This window comes from Crotalus tigris, unplaced genomic scaffold (assembly GCF_016545835.1).
Source record: "Crotalus tigris isolate CLP2741 ecotype Arizona unplaced genomic scaffold, ASM1654583v1 scf7180000024292.1016931, whole genome shotgun sequence".
Taxonomy (NCBI): domain Eukaryota; kingdom Metazoa; phylum Chordata; class Lepidosauria; order Squamata; family Viperidae; genus Crotalus; species Crotalus tigris.
The window spans coordinates 752,791-776,745 of record NW_024100465.1 but is presented as its reverse complement, the minus strand read 5'-3'; the positions used below and the strand labels follow the sequence as shown (position 1 = coordinate 776,745).

At 36.9% G+C, this 23,955-nt stretch overlaps 1 protein-coding gene across 1 annotated transcript in view; it reads left to right on the top strand.

Moving 5' to 3' along the window:
* The window catches only part of LOC120299329 (calcitonin gene-related peptide type 1 receptor-like), a 198,694-nt gene extending 176,062 nt beyond the window's left edge, over positions 1–22,632 (top strand). The window contains exons 17-18 of the transcript XR_005554389.1: positions 17,341–17,407; positions 17,966–22,632. The gene's annotated coding sequence lies outside the window, so the exon portion shown is untranslated. The remainder of the gene's footprint in view (positions 1–17,340; positions 17,408–17,965) is intronic.
* Positions 22,633–23,955: the final 1,323 nt, after the last annotated feature.

Genomic DNA, 23,955 nt, shown 5'->3' with positions numbered 1-23,955 from the left:
CCATCTTTGCATGAAACGTTCCCTTCATATCTCCAATTTTCTTGAAGAGATCTCTGGTCCTCCCTATTCTGTTGTTTTCTTCTATTTCTTTGCACTGTTCATTTAAGAAGGCATTCTTATCTCTTCTAGCTACTCTCTGGAATTCTGCATTCAATTGGGTGTATCTTTCTCTTTCTCCTTTGCCTTTCGCTTCCCTTCTTTCCTCAGCTATTTGCAAAGCTTCCTCAGACAGCCATTTTGCTTTCTTGCATTTCTTTTTCTTTGGGATGGTTTTAGTTGCTACCTCTTGTACAATGTTGCGAACTTCCATCCATAGTTCTTCAGGCACTCTGTCTATCAGATCTAATTCCTTAAATCTATTTGTCACCTCTACTGTATATTCATCAGGAATATGATTTAGTTCATACCTGAGTGGCCTAGTGCTTTTCCCTACTTTTTTCAATTTAAGCCTAAATTTTGCAACGAGAAGCTCATGATCTGAGCCACAGTCAGCTCCTGGTCTTGTTTTTACTGACTGTATAGAGCTTCTCCATCTTTGGCTGCAGAGCACATAGTCAATCTGATTTCTATGTTGACCGTCTGGTGATGTCCATGTGTAGAGCCGTCTCTTGGGTTGTTGGAAAAGAGTGTTTGTTATGACCATCGTATTCTCTTGACAAAATTCTATTAGCCTGTGCCCTGCTTCATTTTGTACTCCAAGACCAAACTTGCCTGTTATTCCGGTTATCTTTTGGCTTCCTACCTTAGCATTCCAATCCCCCATGATGATAAGGACATCATTTTTTGGTGTTAATTCTATAAGGTGCTGTAGGGCTTCATAAAACTGGTCAATTTCATCCTCTTCAGCACCAGTGGTTGGGGCATAGATTTGGACTATTGTGATATTGAATGGTTTGCCTTGGATTCGAATTGAGATCATTCTGTCATTTTGGGGATTGTATCCCAGTATTGCTTTTCCTATTCTTTTATTGACTATGAAGGCTACTCCATTTCTTCTGAGGGATTCTTGCCCACAGTAGTATACCTGATGGTCATCTGAGTTAAATTCACCCATTCCTGTCCATTTTAGTTCGCTGATTCCTAAGATGTCGATGTTCAGTCTTGTCATCTCTTTTTTGACTACGTCTAGCTTGCCTTGATTCATGGATCTTACATTCCAGGTTCCTATGGAGAAAAAATCTTTACAGCATCGGACTTTCCTTTCACCACCAGATATATCCACAGCTGAGCGTCCTTTCGGCTTTGGCCCAGTCGCTTCATTCTTTCTGGCGCTACTAGTACTAGCCCTCTGCTCTTCCCCAGTAGCATATTGGACACCTTCCGACCTGAGGGGCTCATCTTCCAGCGTCATATCTTTTTGCCTTTTAGTACTGTCCATGGGGTTTTCATGGCAAAGATACTGGAGTGGTTTGCCATTTCCTTCTCCAGTGGATCACATTTTGTCAGAACTCTCTGCTATAACCTGTCCATCTTGGGTGGCCCTGCATGGCATAGCTTATAGCTTCATTGAGTTACGCAAGCCCCTTCGCCATGACACGGCAGTAATCCATAAAGGGGAATAAACAATAATAACAATAATTTTCCCTTTGAAAACCCAACTTGGCATCTGTTCTAAATCTTCAGAATTGAAGACTAATAGCCAATAATCCTTCAGTTTCTATACTGTTTTATTACCCTCCTTTAGCAAAGCTTTAATTTCCTCTCATCCAAAATGGTCTCCTGGTTAATTTACTATTCTGAATGTATTTGAAGAATGTTTTGTTGGTGGGTTTTTAAATGTTTTTGCTATGTGGTCTTTTTACATCTTTTATCCATAGTAGTTTATGTTCTTTCCATTCTTCCCATTTGATAAAAAATTCTGTTTTTTGAAGGACGTCTTCTTGATTGTCATAGCACCTCTGGTTCTTTTATATTAGCCATTGTAATATCCACTTCAACTTTCCTAAAGTATATATTCTATCTGAAATGGTATTAGTGTAGTCTGGAATAATGTCTAAGCCTTATTGAAAGAACTGTCTCTCCTGATTCATCGTACTTGTGCCCTTGGCTTGTGCTTTTTGCTCTCTCCTGTATACACATATGCCCTTGGCTGTTTTCATTGCACGGGTTTCTTTAACACGGGTGTCAAACTGCCAGCCCGTGGGCCGGTTTCATCATACCGGAGCCACGCCCACCCCATTGCCGGCAATGGCAAAAAAGCTCCGATACGTTGCACGATGTCACGTGACGTCGCGAGTTTGAAATGTCTGCTTTAACACCTGTTTGTTTGTTTTTTCTATTTTCTTCTATCATCAAGCATTTCAGCTTGGAGACCTTTTCCATTTGCGTATAAGGCCAAAAAATGGGAACACTGTGTAAATTTAAAAAAGAATAGAAAAAATAGATAGTTCCTGGACATGGAAGTTAGACATTCCATACAGATAGAAATAAGTTTCAGAAGATATATGCAAATTGATGCCTTTCATATACTTATGATCATACTTATAATGTCTGACTATTGGAATCTGAAGAGTTTTGACTGGGCTTCTTTGTTCTTGTTTATCACATGCAAATCATGCTGCATGATTTGTATCATAAGCATGCCAGTCATACAGTTTGGTCAGCCCTTGTTTGTCTGTCTAAAGGTGTAAATCTTATAAGATAGGCATCAGATCATAAAAGCTATTTTAAACATGAAAGCAAGATATTAGAACCATGGTGGCGAACCTATGGCACGGGTGCCAGAGGCGGCACTCAGACTCCTCTCTGTGGGCATGCGCACCGTTGCCCCAGTCCTAGGCCTTCAGCTGGGTTTTATAAAACTTTAGGCCTCTGCTGCCATCTACAAAAAAAAAAAAAAGATTCAATCAGTCGATTTCAACTTCTCACGGAAAAAAAAAGATCTTGCAAAGTTGGAATTGATAGATTGAACTTTTTAGTCCCATCCAGTCTGCCGTTACCACCGCAGCCACACCCATCCAATGGGCCACATCCAGCCAATTGGCCACACCCAGCCAATGGGCCACACCTACCCAGCACTCGACAATGCATAAGTGGGTTTTGGGTTGCAGTTTGGGCACTCGGTCTCTAAAAGGTTCGCCATCACTGTATTAGAATGTTGTTCATTTTATCATACACCATCAATAGAACTTACATGTATAGTATTATATTGTGAACTGGCTTGAATGAAAGATCTTTAAAGAGTTCCTGAATATTGCACATTTGAGGTCATAATGTTGCATTGATTGTCATGACTGTTTGTGGAAATAGCTAACGAATATTACAATTATATGTTGCAGTAAACAACAACAACCTCTTGTAAACTGTAAAGACCTCAGTTTTAATTTTTTGCCTGCTAGAAAGAAAAAGAGAAAAAGGCTTTAAAGTTGTTGTCAGATTAAAAAAAAAAGACACATTTCAGCCAATATCTGAGTCTTACATATTTTACTAAAATGCATTTAAACCTATGTTTTGAATCAACCTCTGAAATCAGGGGTGTTAAAAATGCTTAGTTGTTTGGATTATGCCTACAGTACCGCAAAATAAGAACTATGATTTATCAACTAATTATACCTAAAAGTTGTACAATGAGCAGCCTGTTATATTTATCTTTTTAAAAACTTGTTTTTGCCTTTAAAGCAAAAATGTTTGAAAGATATATTTATGTTCCAATTCCTTAGCATTTATAAAAGATTCAGGTCAAAAAGGCTGGATTTTAAATTGATGGCCTAGCCTACAACCATCACAGAAATACATATATTTTTGCTAGTCATAGATTAATAAAACTGAGGAATTCTTTTCTTAATAAAACATCAGTTAAAAGAAATTCTATATTTATGACCATTTTTAGGTTTCTTAAACTATGTCACAGCAACAATTTTGTATCATTTTAAGGACAACAATGAGCCATTGATAGAAAAATGTGCATGATACATTTTAAAAACTATAACATAGATAATTGAAGTTTACATAATGTACTATATATGTCCATGGAAATTCCTACTATTGCCATTTTTATCTAGAAAAAAATGATGTTCAGCTTTGTGATTCATTGAGTCACTCTATACATTGAATCTTATTTGAACTATTAAAAAGGGTCTGAAAATTAATTTTGTTCAAGAAAAAGTATTTCAGAAGTTCTGTCCCAAGCCAGTCTTTATCATATAAATCTTTAAACTGAATGAATGGATTCTTATTAACCATATTTCAAATACCTCATGCTATTGGCATATTTTCTTTGTTGTCAACAATCATGCTGAGAATGTATAAAATAAACTGCAACTGAAAAAATAATTCATCTACACTGAATAAGCCTATTTCTGAGTCATTCAAATATCTTTGATGGTGTATAACAATTTTGTTTGTTGAAGATGTGAACTTTTGTACCAAAAGGAATGACTGTTCCACAGTGCATATTATTTTTTTAAACCCTAATGTATAGTAAATGAAATAAGTTCATGGAAGAAAATGCTTGCTTTTTCTCCTCCTCTTTAACCACCATTTGTACTTACCAAAAACATTTCTGGAAGGCATGGGCCCTCTAGATATGCACTGGATGAAGGATGAAAAAATAAAAGACATGTCTAAAATTAGTCTGGGATCCTAAGTAAACAGCCCTGAGGATGAAAGTTTCACCTGTGACCCATCTATTGTTCAAAGTATTTTTCCCAGGCATTTAGATTTGCATGCAGATGGAGGTAAGACATTTTCTTTACAGTAAAAACATAGCTTTCATTTCTTTCTCTAGTTTAACATAGGAAGGGACAAAGAATACTAACAGCTTGTTTGTCACTAATTATCAGATTATCTTTTTATAGGCTACAGTCTGACACATGTAAATCTTCCTTGCCGGGATCAAATTGGTCACAGTAATAGTTGTTTTTAGTGTTGGTTCTTCTCCCTGGAGTTGAAATTCCCCAAGGCTCTCCAACCCTAAAAATGAGTCTTAATTGGCAATAATTTTACTAGATGATGATTAGAAAGTTAATACACAAACACAAAGTCATTACGTGGGAAGGATCATCCTAAAACTTCAGGAAGTAAAACTGACAGTCCAGTGCTTCTATTTAAATTTTATTCTCCTCAATTGTAGGGTGATTCAGTCCATTAAATATTCACTTGTTTGCAAGAATGTGGAGTAAAACTGTGGAAATGTTCAGTTGAACAACATAGCATTGATCTAGCAATCATAAATGTCATGGAAAGTAAGGAAAAATCTTTTTTTTTCAAAATTTTATTTATAATATAATTAAAAAAAACATTGGATATAATGTGACATTCCAGTATATACATTCTTATCAAATCATTCCACATTTTACAATCAATTCTTCATTTCTAGACATACATCTAAGTTTTATGTACAGTACTTATTCTAAAATAACATATATTTCTATCTTAACACTAGTCTTTAATCCCAACCATCTTCCTCGAATCCCTCCAGTGGTAAAATTTATCCCAGGTTTCGAAATAAACTGATCCACATTTGTCTTTCAATACCATTGAGCCTGTCCATTTCGCACATGCTAATATTTTACATAGTGACTCTTCCTCTGTCGGGATTTCTTTGCTCTTCCATTTTTGCGCAAACGCAAGCCTAGCTGCAGTCAAGATGTGTAGCAGCAAGTAGATTGTTCCCTTATTGTATTTCTCTGTAGTTATCCCCAACAAGAAGAGTTCAGGTTTTAACTCTAAGTCCAATATTAATATATCTCTCAACCAGCTTCGTGTCCTGTTCCAATACTCACGAGTCTTTGGGCATTCCCACCACATATGGTAATATGATCCTATTGCTGATTTACATTTCCAGCATAGGGATGAGATATTTGAATCCATTTTGGCTAACCTTACGGGTGGGAAGTGCCATCTATAGAACATCTTGTAAAGATTTTCCTTATATGAGGTAGCTAGAGTGAGTTTCCTATTTCTTTCCCACAGTTCTTGCCAAATATGCAGGTCGATACTGAAATCAAAATCCCTACTCCAAATTAACATAGTCTCCTTGACCTATTCTTCATACATTGCCTGATCTAAAAGAAAGTGATATTTTTTTTAATCATTTTATCCTCAGGACCTAATAAAATTTTATCTAATTCTGTCAATTCTGTTTTTATACCCCATTCTTTTTTGTCTTTCCTATATCTTGCTTGTAGTTAGAGGTATGCCCACCATTCTAATTCTATCCCTGCATCTTGAAGATTTTTCCTCGATTTTAATTCTCTTATCTAGTATGTTTTTATAGGTTATTACTTGAAAGTAAGGAAAAATCTTGAATAGGTGCCATTTTCCCCATCCTTTCTACGAGGGCAGTTCGAAATAAACCTCCATTTGGTTATCAATAACAGACACTTGCAGTTACAGAACTTTTACTATACACATTAAAAAACTACAACATTCCATTACTTTTTGACATAATCACCATTCAAATTGAGGCACTTGTCAAAATGTCTTACGAGGTTTGAAATGCTTTAGTAATAGTCGCTTGGCGGCAAATCTGGGCTATAGGGGGGTGATCAAAAACATCCCAACAGAATTGCTTCAGAAGTTCTTGGGTGCGTCTAGCGGTGTGCGGGTGAACATTATCGTGAACCAACACCACACTGGAACTCAGTATGGCTCAATGCTTGTTATGGATGGCTCATCTGAGTTTTTGTAATGTTTCACAGTAGACTTATGAATTGATGGTTGAACCATGCTCCATGAACTTTATTAGGAGTACTCTTTTGGCATCTTCACATTTGGCGGGATTTTCTATGGCACCATTTCCGGTGTGGTGTTGGTTCACAATAATGTTCACCCGCACACCACTAGACGCACCCAAGAACTTCTGAAGCAGTTCCATTGGGATGTTTTTGATCACCCCCTTCATAGCCCAGATTTGGCGCTGAGCGACTACTACTAAGGAATTTCAAACCTTGTAAGACATTATGACAAGTGCCTCAATTTGAATAGTGATTATGTCAAAAAGTAATGTAACATTGTAGTTTTCTAATGTGTATAATAAAAGTTCTGCATTTGTGAATGTCTGTCATTGATAACCAAACAGAGGTTTATTTCTGAATTGCTCTCGCATTTCTTTTCATTTAACAACTTAGTTTAAAATTATAAGTGGGTTCATAATACATTCTACTGGGTTCAGTTTTCCCGATAAGCAGATGGGACTATATTGGGTAACCTCTCTGAAGAAATTAAGAGTCCTTCCTATATACCAGTCCCCCCCCCCAAAAAAGCAGAGCAGAGCAGAAGCTTACTTGATTTTTGTGTGTGTGTGGAGTATTGTACTAAACTACCCATTTCCAAATCTTTTAGCTACACTTTTTTCAAGGCTATTTAAGTTAGCAATTTACTTCCAGAAAGTAGATAGCCCAATTCTTATAGTCATAACTAAAATAAATATAAGTTAGGGAAACCACAAGCTACGCATTATAAATACAAACTTAATTAAGATTTTGTAAGCCATTTCTTCAAATGCTACAGTTCCATAATCCAGAGTTTCATATAATCAACCTCTTTTCATGTTCAGCACTCCATATTTTGGCAAAAATGTGTATGAATATTGATGTAATTTTCTTTTTCTAAATCTATTTTAAAAATACAGAACAATGGCTAGTATTTTTATGAACATGGAATTTAGCAATACAGAAATGTGGGGGGAACGTGCTGACAAAAGGCAGAGAAGAAAATTATGGATTATGGTTGTTGACGAATGAAAAAGCAGAGCCAATTCAGCCCTGGTTGAGAAAAAGTTTTTAACAACCAAGAACTTCCAATGAGAAAAGGAATAATATGAGAGAGTATTGTGTACAGAAAAGATTTTGACTATACAGATGTATTCATGTATTATTTCTGGCTTATGTGTGCTCAGGTTTGCTGCATTAAAACTCTGTCTCTTGATTATGCTGCTGTTGAGAACTAGTCCCATGTTTTTCTCTAATTTTATTTTAACATTAGAATGGAAGCAGAGTTTGCCAATTTGACTTGAGAGAAACTGCCTCATAATGAAAACAAATTGTAACACTTAACCAATACTGTTGCACCAAGGAAATGCTTCTTGAACATGCCAGGCTGTGGGAGAAGGGCTGGGATATGAGCCTGGAGAAGATAGGAGATAGTGATATTACAGATTGCATTAAAATGGCAATAGAGATCAGATATAATGTGTGAATAGTCCACAAATTTTGTTCATGTGTCTTTTTCTGATTTGGGGACATTGAACCTTGATTTTATTGAGAAAGGAAGAAGGAATTTCCACCTACCCATCTCCAATCAAACAATACAAGTTTTATTTTTTACTTCTAGTTCTTGAGGACAATGGAGCCACTCAAAGTTGGATAGCAGATGGGTAACTATATAAATTTTTTAAACAAATAAATGATAACAAAAAGCAGTAAAACCAGCTCACTGGTCATGAAAATTAGCACATCACAATATGCCTATCATGTAGAAAATAACATTGGTATCAGCATGACAAGACCAAGAAAGAGAAATGGGAGAGCTGGGTGCAGCATATTTATCTGCAAAATGGGACTGTTTCGTGTCATGCACAGTAATTATCAAAGAGCTCAAACTGAGTTAAAAAAAAATTTGTCAGGACCAGATAAGAACTCAGCTATGTGCCAGCTGAAATGGTAAATTTAAAAAGGGCTTGGATTCTAATTGCTCAGGCCCAAGTGGATTAGTATATTTTAAAGTGCAAGTAGGCCTAGAGATTCCACAGGTCACATTGAAGAAGCCAGAACGGCAGGTTTCAAAACTGAACGAATCTCTAAGAGTGGACTTACCAAGTTTTAGACCACAGGGCAAAGCTGTTCTACCTGGGAAAAAAGTGTATCTCTACAGCAGTGTTTCCCAAACTTGACAATTTTAAGGCATGTGGACTTCAACTCCCAGAATTCCACAGCCAGCATTGCTGGCTGTGGAATTCTGGGAGTTGAAGTCCTCATGCCTTAAAATTGTCAAGTTTGGGAAACACTGCTCTACAGTAAGAAAGGTCATGTGATACTAGTAGGTTAAGAGAAGCAAGCAAACTGCTCCCAAGCCTTTCAACAGATAATGGGGCCATAGGTTAAGTTAGAAAGCCAAGTAAACAAAGTATTTTTGAAGATAGCTTCTGAAATTATTAGCAAACATGCCTTTCCAAGTGAATATTGACCTCTCAGTTTCTATTATTTTTGACTGTGGCAAAGGTACAACTGGTCCTCCTAAACTCATCACAGTCCCTCCAGCTCCATAGAAATTGTGGCTACTGCTAGACCAAATGGAGACTGGGGTGAGGTTAACAAGAAGGTATCAGTTTGCAATTCTCCAATAGTTTCTTCTTCATTATTCTGTAAAAATCTCCGATTCAATCTAAAAGATAAAGGTAAATGGAAGAATGGCAAAGTTGCTGCTTTTACAGTATGGATTTCTGAATCAGGAGATGATCACATTAGATATGCTTTTGGGACAGCATATAATGCTGATAGTTCCATCATTGGGGTCAGTCCATCTAACAAAACTGCTGGTTTCCCCATAAAGAAAGAACTAGATTATTTTGTTAAAACTTCAGACAACTGAGAATGTAACTTTGCTGGATATAAGCCCACATTTGCTATAAACAAGGCTTGCTCTTGGCTAAAGCTGAATACCAGCTTAAAGATGCAAAATTTTAGGGAACACTAAAGTTAAAAAAACACAATAAAAACAGAAAAAGCAGTAATGACACACTCTGAAAGACAGTGCACCAGCTTGAGAGTTAAATATAATTTCATAGAATTGTTGCCATATGAAAATAATGGATGTTGACGTAATTAAAATGGTTTGCTATGCAACTAGGGAGAAACTTCCAAGAAAGGGAAAAAAATATCCAGGTCTGAAAATCGTTAAGTGTAAAACTCAAACACTAAAAGAAAAAGAAGAGAGTGCCTTTTTGAAATTCCTAACAAAATCTGAAGATGAGCTGAGGACACAAAAATATCTGTAGCCCAGCCCTTGATGCACAATGATGTCATCCTATGGTCATTGCCATCCTGATGGTCATTATGCAAATAACACAAAGTATGTAATGTATGTCATTTGCATGTAAGATCATGCTATCATTTCCATCCTCTTTCTCCTTCAGATGCCCACATCTACGACTCAAAGAGAAATTCAACTGACCAATATATGATAAGTCGATGGTTATTTGTTGGTAGTGTGATAGCTCTCTGTTTTTTCAGTTCCACTATAGAGAATCTGACAAGACTTACATCTACATCAAGCCTTGCACCACTCAGAGATCAAACACGAAACATGAGAAGAAGTATCTTCAAATGAACTAATACTGTGCTTGCCCGAAAAGATCTATCCTGAAAATAAGCCCTAGCTGGAAGTTTACACCTGAGCCCACTATAAGCCCTACCCCCAAAATAAGCCCTATTTGGGGGCAAGGTGCTCATGTGAAAATCAAGCTTGGGCAGGGCTGGGAAAGTGGAGCTGCACCACACACCCTGCACCCGCTTGCCTGAGGACTGCTGCAAGCCAGGCCTCCCATGCCCCGACACTTATCATGCTGCTGTCTGAGTTTTGCGGCTGCATGACACATGGCACATTGCACTGCTGCCGCCACTCATGCCAAGAGGTTGCATGGCTTGTCGCGTTGATTGCACTGCTTCTACCAATCAAGACAGGAGGCCACATGGCTCATCATGCTGATTGCAGCAGGCCATGTGGCTCATTGCACTGATCGCGCCACTGTTGCTATTCATGGAAGGAGGCCGCATGGCTCATTGCACCACTCGTACTGCTGCCACCATTTATAGCAGGAGGCTGCCTGGCTCATTGCATCGATCGCATCACTGCCACTGATCACGGCAGGCCATTTGGCTCATCGCACTGCTGCCGTTGCTCAATGCAGCCATGTCCTGTGAGTGGCAGCAGCAGTGCGAGTGGCATAAAGAACCATGTGACCTGCTGCTGCAAGTGGTGGCAGCAGTGCAATGCATTGTGTGGTGTGTGGCCACAAGTAGCCGCAGAAGAACTTGGGCAGCGGCGCAACGGGTCAGGGCATGGGAAGTCTGGCTGCAGCAGTCCTAAAGTAAGCAGGTAAGATATCTCCCAAAATAAGACCTAGTGCCTGTTTTGGAGGCCAAAAAAATATGACCACATCTTATTTTGGGGGAAACACATTAGTAGCTGAACTGACATGATTTCCAAGAAGCTAATCTTTACTTAAATCATAGATCATCAGGAAATCCCAGGGATGGGAAATTAAAATACAAAAACATACATACATATATGGACACTCTTTAAGAAGCTTAGGAAGATAAAAATATTTTTTTTTAAATTTAAAGCAAAACAGAGAAAGACTACTCATGAGTAAAAACAAGAGGTGGGTAGAAGTACTAGGATTTTCTCACTGTAATACGGTACTCAGAGTTTTGCTCCCTATAAGTGAAGTGGACAATTTGGGGGCTGTAAAGGATTCAAATAATTACTGTATTCAGTTTGATATATAAATAGTCCAGAAAGTTTCACCAGTAAGGAATACCCACTGAATTTGGCCAGAGAATTATTGTAGTTTACCAAATCAAGCAGACAAGATTCTAACAGTCCAAGACAGAGGAACTTTAACCCATACAAATGGGGCAGTAAAAAAAAAAGAGTGAAAGAAAACCAGCTCACAAGAACCATTGCAAAAACTCTGGACATTTTGCAAAGAACAAGGAAGAATTGTCGCAAATGTGTACTTTGCTTTTCAAATGTCCTGCACCTTAAGGGGGGGGGGGCATAAACTCTGATCAAATCTTTCTCCCACAAAGAGCTTCATTCCCACTGAATTGAAACCTTCTCTTATATACAGCTCTGTTTGTCTACAGCTACCTTCACAATACTGTCTGTATTGCTCTATATCTGTTTCTTCATGAAAGTATAAAATAAAGTCGTGCTTGTCTGTATAGAAGTAGAGATTATGAGGGTCTCTTACTGGATCTACAGAAGGGGAAAATTGCCCTTTAGATGACTCTTGCTGATAAAAGAGTTGGCAGCAGACTTACTTAAAGTGAATTAGATAGAAGCTGAAAGGATTCTGCTGAGATTCCCCCAGAGAATTAGATTATTGCACTCAGGACCAGCTATTGTGTTAAAAGAAGAGCTATAGGCAACAGGCAATGGCAAATCCCTTCTGTTTTTTCCCAGAAAAAATAAACACATTTTTTTTTATCCGGTTTTGAGCCTGAAAACTTCAAATTATTAAAGAATTGATTGCTTCAGTGGATAACCAGGTAACAATTTTGTTTGCCTGTCAATGCAGGAAATTATGTCCCCACTTGTAGATATGTCCTGTCTTTTGCCCACTTTGGATCCATAAAGCTCATCAGTCTGGATTGCTATTGACTCATAGTCTAAGCTTCTCTAGTATGTGGCACCCTTAAGCTATCTGTCCACTCTCTTGATTTCTGACCAGACTCCTGTGGTTGCTGCACTCATCTTCTAATGGAAGATTCTGATTGGCCTTCTGATTGGTCACCGTGACTAAGTATAAAGCCCAAAAGGTTTATTGAACAAAGCAAAAGAAAATAACTTTAGACAATAACTATTCAGAGAGAAGACTAAGATATGTTAACATTCAGGAGAGGGTTGAATATAATTACAGAAAAAATCTTGCATCCCTTTGGCTGCTGGGAGGTCAATGTCCCCATTAAAGGCAGAGGCCAGTGCTCTCCACTTATTCCATTGCTTTGAACCTAGGCATCAAAAAAAGCCAAGAGGGCAACAGCAATTACAGGGTCATGGCTGCCATCGTGACTTTTTTGAGCCTCCCTGTGGAAGGCTTTGCCCTTGTATTTTTCTTTAAACCAAGAATGCAGGAGATCCTAGCACTTGATTCCCTACACTTTCATGGTGCTTGTGAAATCTAAATAGTTATAGATGAAAAGATACATAGATAGGGGAGAAGAGAGAGAGAAAGCATATCATAACTCTTCCTTGGTTAGCATGCTCCCCGTCCTTTACATCAGGGGGTCCCAACTCCCACCTGTGGACCAGCACCTCCAGGTGTTACAGAGATATAATATTAGAATTTTGTATCAGGTTTTTGAATCAAACAAGAGAATATTTATGGCAAATACAGGATTAGCTAACGCAATTAAATATTTCTAGCCAAGTAAATGGAAATCCTGAGTATTGGAATTTATAATATGTTAAAATTGATGAACTGTATTAGAATTAGATAGGTATATATCTAATTAGAATTAGATACAATATTATATAAATCATTTTCTAAGTCCCCAATGTGTTATGTGAGTGCAGCTAGTGATTTTCTTGAGAAATCGCTTAAGATATGCCAGGTAGGTTTGAAGCAATTTTCATAGTAACTATTCATCCATCCTTTCCCTGAAAAAAATATGTACTAAATCTACTCCAGGAAAAGAAGTTTCATCTCAATCACAGCTGACCTTGTGATTTACATGAAATTAGATCTATTAGATTAGATTATTAATTCTGAAATTAAGTGTCAAATGCTTATAAATTTGGAGGGCAATCAACAGCTCCTGAAAAAATCTGAAAAAAATCAAATCTGTTTGAAAATTAGATTGGCTGAAATTTTCCCAGTTTAGCAGTTTTGAATGATTGCAGGTGTTCAATTTCACCAAATTTATTCTTGAAGATTTTCAGAAACTAATGGGTGCATGCCTTTGTTTTTGCATTTTGCATAGAAAACAATTTTCATACTAAAAGAATATTATACAGATTAAAATTACAAAAAAAATCAAACAAATTAAAACCCTGGATTTGGAGTCAGGAGGTGGTGATGCCTTTTCTATTACTGCACCAACCACCTCTAGCCAACAGTTTCTCTTTCAGAACTCCAAGCCACTCATCAGAGACAAGTTTTGAGATTTTCCTTGAAGACTAAAAGAGAGGGGGCAGATCTCACCTCTTGGGACAAGATGTTGCAAAGAAACCATGGCAGAAAAGGCTCTTCTACTACATCCCACCAGCCAAAATTCCTTGGCTGATGGGATCTGCAGTAGGCGCCTTTTGTCAGCACAGAAGGGATGGGCCAATCCCATTGGGAATGACAGTTTCACAGATACCCTGGACCCATGCCATAGAGACTTTAAAGTTGATAACCAATACCTGAATTGTACCTGGAAGCAGATGGGCAACTAGTGCAGCTTATATAACAGTAGTATTACATGTGCCAACTCTAAGGACATCCAAAATTCTCCATGCTGTTGCATGCTGGACCATTTGTAGCTTCCAGCCACTTTTCGAAGGTAGCCCCATGTACATACAGCATGTTGCAATAATCCAAGCAGGAAATTACCAGCACGAGTGAGTGAGTGCAGGGCTTCAAGATCCAGAAAAGGGTGCAGTTGACACACAACAGAAAGTTGTGCAAAGGTTCTCCTAGCCAAAGTGGCCAGCTGCTCTTCAAGCAGGAGCTGCAAGTCTAGGAAACCCCTCCCCCCAAGTTAGGCACCAGGTCTGTCTGGGGTCGTGCTACCCCATCCAGAACTAACCAGGTAAGATTCCAGACTCTCCAGATACCCACCACCATTCCATCTTACTAGGTTTAGCTGAAGTCTGTTGTTCCCACATCCACAGCCACATTAAATCAGTCACACATGATTTATGGCTTTTTGCTGTGGTCCTTAAACAAATCTGGTTTCTCCCATTAGCTCTGCTTATCAGAAGCCTGCTGGAAAGGTTGCAAATGGTGATCAAATGATCCTACAATTATACTACTGTTGTACAATAAATACACTTTGACACTAATGTTCTTGATACAGTGTGAGAAATTGTAAGCTTTTGCAGGATAGCCTTATTCAAATCCAATAATCTCACAATCCTATATTGGTTAGTTTGCCTACATGTACTGTATCTTGTCAATGAGTGTGTTTTTCAGAACTATCTTCAGGTTCTTTCTGTGTCATTGCAGAACATTTTTGAAGGGAAAATGAAAAAAAAATCAAGACACAATGAAAGGCAAAGAAATTGATATTGCTAAAAATACCCTGATTCAAGCCACAAATAATACACCATCTCTGCAAAACAGATCATAACATAAAAGGAATACTTTTCAACAGGTTCCTAATTTGATTTTGCCTGTGGCCTTTGTTTCTTTTATGAGAAAAGAATAGCAGCATTATATGATTTTAGAATCTTAATTTTTCCATTTACACTGTTTTGAAGTTGATTCTTTGTGAAAAATATTAATTTGATATTTTTGTACATGTTGGTTTGGTAAGATGTTTAGCTTGAACTTGTTTCCAAACTGGCTGTAAATTTCAAAACCAGAAATGTGCAACTTCTTTCTTTCTTCCTTAACATTTGGTTAGGGGAGGAGGAGGAGGAGGAGGAGGAGGAGGAGGAGGAGGAGGAGGAGGAGGAGGAGGAGGAGGAGGAGGAGGAGGAGGAAGGATACACAACTCCAAACCTCTGCTCAGAAAAAGGGCTGCCTAACCCAATCTTACCCATTACTATACTGTATGGTGGTAGCAAATTCATTTTCAGTTCATGAAATGGCCTGGCAAACTCCAGTGGTACAACACTGCAAATAAATAGATTTGAGGAAAAAAAATTGAATAGGAAAAGTATTTCTATTCTTCAATAAATTCTTTGGTTCAATCCCTGGAATTTTCAGATAAAAATTGGACAGCACTTCTATCTGTGAATGGCCGCCAGGAGTATACACCATACCAATGTAAATACTGTGATTCAATGCTGTGTGGACTGTGGCTGTGCCCGACTCCTGACTCTGAAAACTGCTGCTTAGTTAGCCCTTGTATAACTGTTGGCCTCCTTCTCTATAGCCTCTATAGTGGATAACTAGCTGGTTTTTTCTGTCTCATTTATTGGCCTAATAGCCATCACTGGATACTACACACTAAGCTACTTTTCTCAAGAAAAATCAAAAGAAAAAATATTGTTAATGCATACAACTCAACACCAGTGATCTACTATAGTAAATGTTCAGAGCTCCACCTATGGGGAGGGACATATGGCAAGACAATGACTGTTGGGAGAGTGACCAATGATTGGGAAAGTAAGCAGTCCTGCCTTTTTTGGGGGGATTATAAAGTACTCTTCTCTATATAGTATGTATGAGATGGCCGTGTCAGAAACTACATTCCATTCTTCTTTCATGCAATATAAAGAAATGACACACAGTCATACTCTGCTGTTTTTGCTATATAAATTGTCCTTTTCTTCTGAAAGACTCTGATGCATAATCTACACTAAGACATACTGTATAGCTGTGTAAAGTGGAGGCATGAGTAAAAAATATTGAATTATCTAATTGCACTACCACCATCTCTCTGTCTCATACATACTATACAGAGAAGAGTACTTTATAATCCAAAAAAGGCAGGCTTTATTAATATATATAACAATAAAAATGAATCCATATACACTGAAAATTGAGCCATATCCTTCGGCACAAGTTTTGCTATTTTACTACTTTATGCCAGAATTATAAAGACTAAACCTTCACCAATAATTTCCTATTTTGTTCGGTTTGGTTGGGGTTGTTCTGTTTTGGCTTTCTAAAGAAATTTTGTTATATTGTGGGTGACTTATTCACAAGAAATGCAGTCAAAAGATACCAAACAAACAAACAAACCTAAAAGGACTGAAATTAGAAAGGATGGAAATACTATCTGTAATTCTTTATAATCAAATATTTGGAAATCACTAGCACATGATTAATTATTTATAAGAGATCTATGAAAAAAGTTATTGATATAAAAACATTCAAACATCTGTCTTTATTGCATATCCATACAAGGTAAATTTATCAAAGTTTGTAAAATTTTACAACATGGGTATATATGCAATGGGTTTTTTTAGAACTTTGTATTTCTACACTGATATTCCCACTATAGCATGGACTTTGGTTGATTCTCAAAGTAAACAGAGTCAGCTGATTAGTAGCAGGATAAGAGATCACCAAGAAATGTTGATTAAAGCAGTAATTAAAACAAAACATCTCTAATGAAGGCACTAGACCATTTCCATATTGCTGCCAAGAAATCTATATGGACCCCTCCATGATGTCACCAAGATCAAACTCAGCTTGAGGGAACCTCATACTGACATTCATAGCAGGTCTAAAATGGGAAATGAGGAAATGCTGGGATGTTTGGTAATTACATCAACTAATGGATATTTCACCCCAATCAGTTCTGAATATTTGTAAGTTCTCCATTGACAAGTGTTAAGGAATGCAAATTAGACAAATTAACAAATTGCCATCTGAGCAGCTCTCCTATAAGCAAAGGATTCAAAAGCTGTAAAAAGAGTAGATATCAAGGGCAGTTTTTTTGTAAATGAAATTCTCTCACCCACCATTTATTCTGACCACTTCATATTAATCCATTCAATTTTGCTTCTCTGCAGAAAAACATTACTCTTAGCTGGCTAAATGAAACACATTACCAGAAGCTCTTGGAAGTCAGCAAAACAGGTTAGTAAAATAAAATCTAGGTGGCTGAATTGTTTCTAAGGCAGAAATTAGGGTGCCAAGGACTTGGTACATTTCCAAAGCAGAGCCTTAGGAAACAGTGTGAGTTATTTCTGAAAATGTATACTGAGTGTAAATGTTGCCCATATCATTCTTGTAAATAAAAACTATCTCAGACATTACTACATTCTCTGCAATAGGCCACCTTCCCGACTTTCAGCCTAGGAATTAGAAACTGAAAGATAAAGGGGGAGGGGCGGACAGAGAAAACCAAGTAGATAATAATGAGGCATAACCATCTTTAAAATAATCAAGGAAAGTTTGAGGTATATTCCTAGTCATAAAACAAAATATTCTCATATTTTATAAATGTCTCCATACATCTATGGGTTATTTAAAATCTTTTTTGATGTAGCTTTTTAAAATGGCATAGCCTTTCTTGGGAAAAATTTTTTTGAAAAAGCATAATTTATTTTCTGGGAAGGCAACACTCCAGGAACAGGGAATAATACTCTAAATGAAAGGCAAGCAATTAACGTTTGTGTGCTTGTGCATTTTAAGGAATGAATGGTCCTGAGGTACAGAGAAATAAGAATATGGGAAAATCAAAGTGTTATGGAGTGATTGCAGGAATGGCTAAAAATAATTACAGCACAGCTTTGGATTGAAAAGCAGAGGAGTGGCTATATTTGAGTTTGTTTTGCTCATTATGGAACACTGGAAGGGAAGATGCAGCAACAACATGTTGAATGAACACCTGAGGAATAATTGTTCTGGGAAGTAAGCATTTAACTGTTCTCAGCAAGCACTTCCAGTGGAAGAGGACTGCAATTTCCATTCAACAGCTTTGCATTATTTTCCCATTTCTTTCACCCCATTACGAGCAATTGCTTGGCATTATACATTCCATTCACAGAGGAGATCTGTGGGGCCCAGTGGAGGGATAATGAAAATTGTACCCAGCACCCCCAAAAAATAAAAATCTCAATTTTTAAACTGCATGTATTCTGATTAGCTATGTGATTAATATGGAATCATCACTTTAAAAAAAACCCTTCCCTTTTGTTTCATTGATGCAGCTAATAAATATCAATAAACACACGAGCTTTTAAAAACCCTGGTATACATTTCTGCAGAACATCATAGTCATTTTTGAAAGAATCATTTATAATGTCTGTTGTTTGGAGAATAACTATTGATTTGGGAGGAGGCTCCGTGGTATCCGAAGCAGAATATCCATATTAGTCAGTTTTGTTCCATGCAGTATTAACCTTATGAACTCTAAAGCTTCCTCCTTCCATTATATCTTCAAGATGGACAGTGATTAATATTTATATGTTACTTATATGAAAGGATGTAGGTCTATACTTACGTTGTATATAGTATGTTTAAATGCGTGTTATGTATTTGTACACTTTGAGAGCAAGCAACAAAAATTCATTTTTAATGGGTGCCATTGTACCCATAGTTAAAAAAATGACAATAAAGATTATCTACCTACCTACCTACCTTCCTATCTATAAATCTTGCTAAGTAAATATGCAAAAACAAATCCATATCAGTCATCTAATACAATCAGATCTCTTCATCTTAAAGTGGATAGGCTAAGAAGTAGTCATTTAAAATGAAAGAAAAAGGCAATCATCATCATCAACAGAAAAAGGCAATCTTGTGAGGTCTAGTTGTTTATAATCTCATCTGAATGCTTCCATTGGAAAAGTTAATAAAACCAAAAAAGAATTATTTCTAGTCATGCTTACGGATAAAATAGGTTAGTTAACGAGTCTTTCTAACACAATATTTAGTCTAGGTGGTTTCCTAATTTTAGGAGGTGGAGACATAAATTTGGACTTTCACCATGCAAAGCAGATGCTATGCCACTGAGCTATGGCTCTAATCTGGCTAGGTGTTAAAAGAGAAACTGGAACCAGTAGCAAAGCAGCACTGATTGGTGTAGAGGTATTTGCCAATATTTTATCTTTATCCACACCAAGCCTGGATGAAATTGCCATACAATCAATTGATGGATGGATGGATGGAGTGCAGGGCTTACAAACTGAAACTACCACAGAAAAAAAGAAAACTATGGATTAAAAACAGTTATCAAAAGATCAGGATGGATTATGGTGAGCCCTGGATAGTCACTTAATATTCCCACAGAATATATTACTCATGTTTGTGCTTTGGCACATAGCATAGAACATCCTAATAGAGAGGGACTGAGACATCAAATTCAAGCTTGTCCTTGGTTGGTTGGTTTGTCCTTGTTAACACAGGTCTTCAAAAACTGATGATTATATAATCCAAAAGACAACGATATAAGAAAATATTACAATAGCTGCTGAATTAAAATATAGCTACAAATTTATGCATAACATAACAGATAAAGAATAAGTGACAATTTTCCTCATCTAGGTCATCCTGGTATCTCAATGATTTCTCTGTTTCGGAAAGAATGAAAGATTAGGAATTGAACATGTATTAGCATAGCAAATTCCAGACAACTTGTTGATTGGAAAAATTAACATATATTGATGAAAAAAAAACAATAAAATCTTTAAAACACAATGATTTCTCTGTTTCATAGACTTCCTTTTCTTCCACTCCTTTGATAAGATGGTGTAAACAATTTTGCTTTTTTATGCTCATCAGATGATTTTTCTCTAGAAAAGCTTAGTCTGTTTTTTATTATCTGTTATTTATCAGTTCAGGCCTATTGGGGTCAGTATTTTCAGTTTTCACCCACGTGTTATCTATTGTACAGAAATATTTACATTATCAAGTTAAAGTATAATTAAAGTATAATTCTCTGCGGCCTATACCTCTATAGTAGTTTTCACATTTTCAAAAGATATCAACAGATCAAAAGCAAGAAACAAGAGTTGGGTGGTGGATTGGATACTGTTGTCAAAAATTCTCAGTTCCCTATCCTTGAAAACTTCAGGCAGATTCAATTAATTTCATGCTGGCACAGCATCTTGTTATTAAAATGTCAATTCAAATCATGACAGTGATTCATTAGGACTCAGGAAGAAGATTCTAATAATGCATATAATTTGCTACTTTTAAGATTCAGCTAATATAAAAATTAGTCCCAATGAAATGAGGACATGTAAATCAGACATTTGATATATATTTTTTTAAAAAATGGAGCCATCTACTTAAATCTAAGTAACTGTGCATCTCATTGAATTAGAGTGGTTCATTAACTAAACAAAAATTCAGAAGTCAGAGTGCCAGGATTGGGAGAAATTTTAAGTTCAAACTATGCTACATTGGAACAATTACTCTAAATGTGTGTTGGCGGTAAGGATTAACTCCACTGCTACTGTACACCCAAGACTACAATCAGTACACAACTCCACTCATTATGTTTCAGGAAGCCTTTGACATTTTTGCAATGCCAAAATAGAGAAAATGTATCACCAAGCAAAGTAAAGCAACAGAATATTGGCACGTATTCAAGTACATGTATAATTCATAAACAAAAGTTATAATTTAAAAGAGAAATATACAGTGACCACAATTGGGGCTGGCATCTTGGTCATTAAGCAAAATGTCGTTGAATGAAATCATGACTGGGCTTATGATTTTATTTCAGCTTTTCTTTGTTTTTTAGATCTGCAAAGGTGGTAAATGCAAGAACTAGTCATAAAGTCTTCATCACTGATATAATTGCAAATAGCCTCTAAATGAAGTAGTCACAAAACAGTCATTTGTAATACATCCCACCACCTATGGTGTTGGTGGGAATTGTGACCCTATTCAGTGTACTTTTCAGTGTGACATGGTGATGGATAACTTCAAGCCACCTGCTTTTATGGATACTTTATTTGTAAGCCAAACTTGGGTGGACAGTCCCTAGTATTATATAAAGTTAAACAAACCATTTGCAATCTAAAATGATGTATCTAAGGGGCAGGAACTGTCTAAATATTTAACTAGACAAAGATACAAATGCTTTGGATCTCTTTTAATCCCAAACTGCAACAAACAATGAACAAATATGGGCAGAAAGATATATTTCCAATGCCAAGTATTTGTTGTCCCCAAACTTCCAAACTGCAGTACGTCATAATTCTGGTTGCTTAAATCAGATACCGCAAACAAATCTGGTCATGAAAGTAAACCTTCTTTCCTTAGAAAGCTCTGAAAGCAAAGAGATAATTAAAACCCCAATGAATTTATTTAAGGAAGGGTGAATGTTCATAACATTAAAGTAAAACAATAACAACAAAAGAGTAACCTTCCAAAAATGGCAAAAAAAATGTGACAATGCAAGTATGCTGTTCTAAAATGGCCTGAGATATATTCCTATTAGAAGTCCAGAAGTATACTCAGTTTCAGAACTGGACATTAGCAAACTGGGAAATATGTGTTTGAAAATGAATGACTCGGCTTTTCTGAAGAGCTTTAAACTAAAACTTGAAGGGGAGAATGAGCAATCTTTAGTATCTGTAGTATCTTTAGGACATAATCCCAAATATAAACCCCAAAACAACCAGTCAAACAATAAGGTAGAGAATAGTGAGAAGGAAGGGGAATTCATATATATAAAATAGAAGAGGTAGGAAGCAAATACAGGATCAGCCACATACACTCAGTTGACTATACAGTACCCCTTAAAGTATAAGGAACAAGCAGGATGAACTTAAAGTCTTAATACATGAGGGCAGCCAGGATATTACCGAAACTTGGTGGGATAAAACTCATGACTGGAATGTATTGTAGGAAGGATATAAATGATAAACCCAATGAACTCTCACTTCAACTCTGAGCTACAAATATTCTCCTTTAAAAGATATAAATTGTTCGAAGAAACAGACCTAATAAAAGAGGAGGTGGAGTTGCATTATTTGTAAGAAATCACTAAACCTCTACAAATATGCATAAAATTAAGGATAAAAGTCTTCTTGAATGCAGATGAGCTTATTTAAAAGAAAAATCAATTACATTTTCATAGGTGTATATTACAGGCTACCCAACCAGGTAGATGAAATAGGTGGCATTTTGCTAATTAGTTAGTTAAGGGTGCAAGAAACACACCACAATAGTAATGGGGAATTTTAATCATCTGACATTGTGGGAGACAAACTCTGCAGCAAGTGGGGGATTAAACAGGATCCTCATGAGTCTCTAGGATCCCTCATTTCAACCCTGGGCTACAAATATTCTCCTTGATTAGGATCATCTGGAATTAAAGAGAAATTTTCTGACAATGAGAACAGTTGATCAGTGGGATGGCTTGCCTTCAGAAGTTGTGGGTGCTCCATCACTGGAGGTTTTCAAGAAGAGACGGGACAGCATTTGTCCAGAATGGTACACTGTCTCCTGCTTGAGCAAGGGGCTGGATTAGAAGATCCTTCCAATCCTATTATTTTATCTTCTATATTCTATTAAGGGAAAGTTGCTTAGAAGTAGAATGTTGGCTTTTTCCTTCTATACTCTTTTGATATCCCAAATGTTCTACAGGGTAGCTTTGCATTTTCCCACAAGATGCACAAAGGGAGCTTTTCCTTTCTTTATGTTTCATTTTTCTTTCCTCTGTGCAAAAAGCAAAGTCAGCAAAAAAGGAAAGTGAAGCTGGGGACTGACTGGATGGCTGACTGACTGCCTTTCTTTATGCTTTTTCTGTCTGCCAGCTGGAAGAAGAGATGGCTAGCTCCACTAGAAGGTGGAATAGGACAGCATGGGAATATTCCTGCAGCTGCACAAAACAGCAAGACTGGAAGCTCATATGGAAGCTTGGAGGCAGACTCATAAAAGAAGCCATTTGGAATAGATTAAAAATTAATTTAAGATATGCTGATCTTCAACAGGGTTGATGCAAGCTTTACTCTGAAATATCTAGTTATTTCACATCATTATAAAAAAAAATTCTATTTTTCTCTCTCATCCTACTTTCTCCTTTTTCCTAGGAGACAATGTAATTATAGCCCCAAAGTAACTCACTGGGTCAGGGGGTAACCTACATAGATTCTGATGAACTATTTCAGGGCAAGCTTTTAGAATTCTCAAAGAGACATACTATGTTTCCAGATGTTGGGAAAACTGGCTAACTACACACTAATTATTAGGAGTAAAATGGAATTATAGCTTCATTATCTCCTCTAAACTTGCCTAGCTGAATGCCCAAATCATCACTAGTGGCAACCCTGATAAATGTTGTTATTTTTGTGTGTGCTAGAAAACAAAGATATGTATCTTTTGACATATTTATTGCAAAATACCCCTTGCTGTATCATTGATAATTGTTTGGGTTCTAAAAGAAATATAAAGCATGAGTGTCTATATCCAAATGAGGCCTACAATTCAAATGAAGAGCTTTCTGCTGACAGTTAATTTCTAAGTTGAAAAAAGAATCCCAAGATCTGGCAGAAGCTAGAATTTCTGGCTTACTGAAATGTAAAGCTGAGCTTGAGATAATAAAACAGATCAGGGTTCTGTTTTATACAAAGATCTATTTTTATAAGGAAGAAAAACCAACAAAGGGGAAAAAGAGAAAATAGCCTGCAGCACCATTTTATGGAAATAATGAAGCAAATGGAATT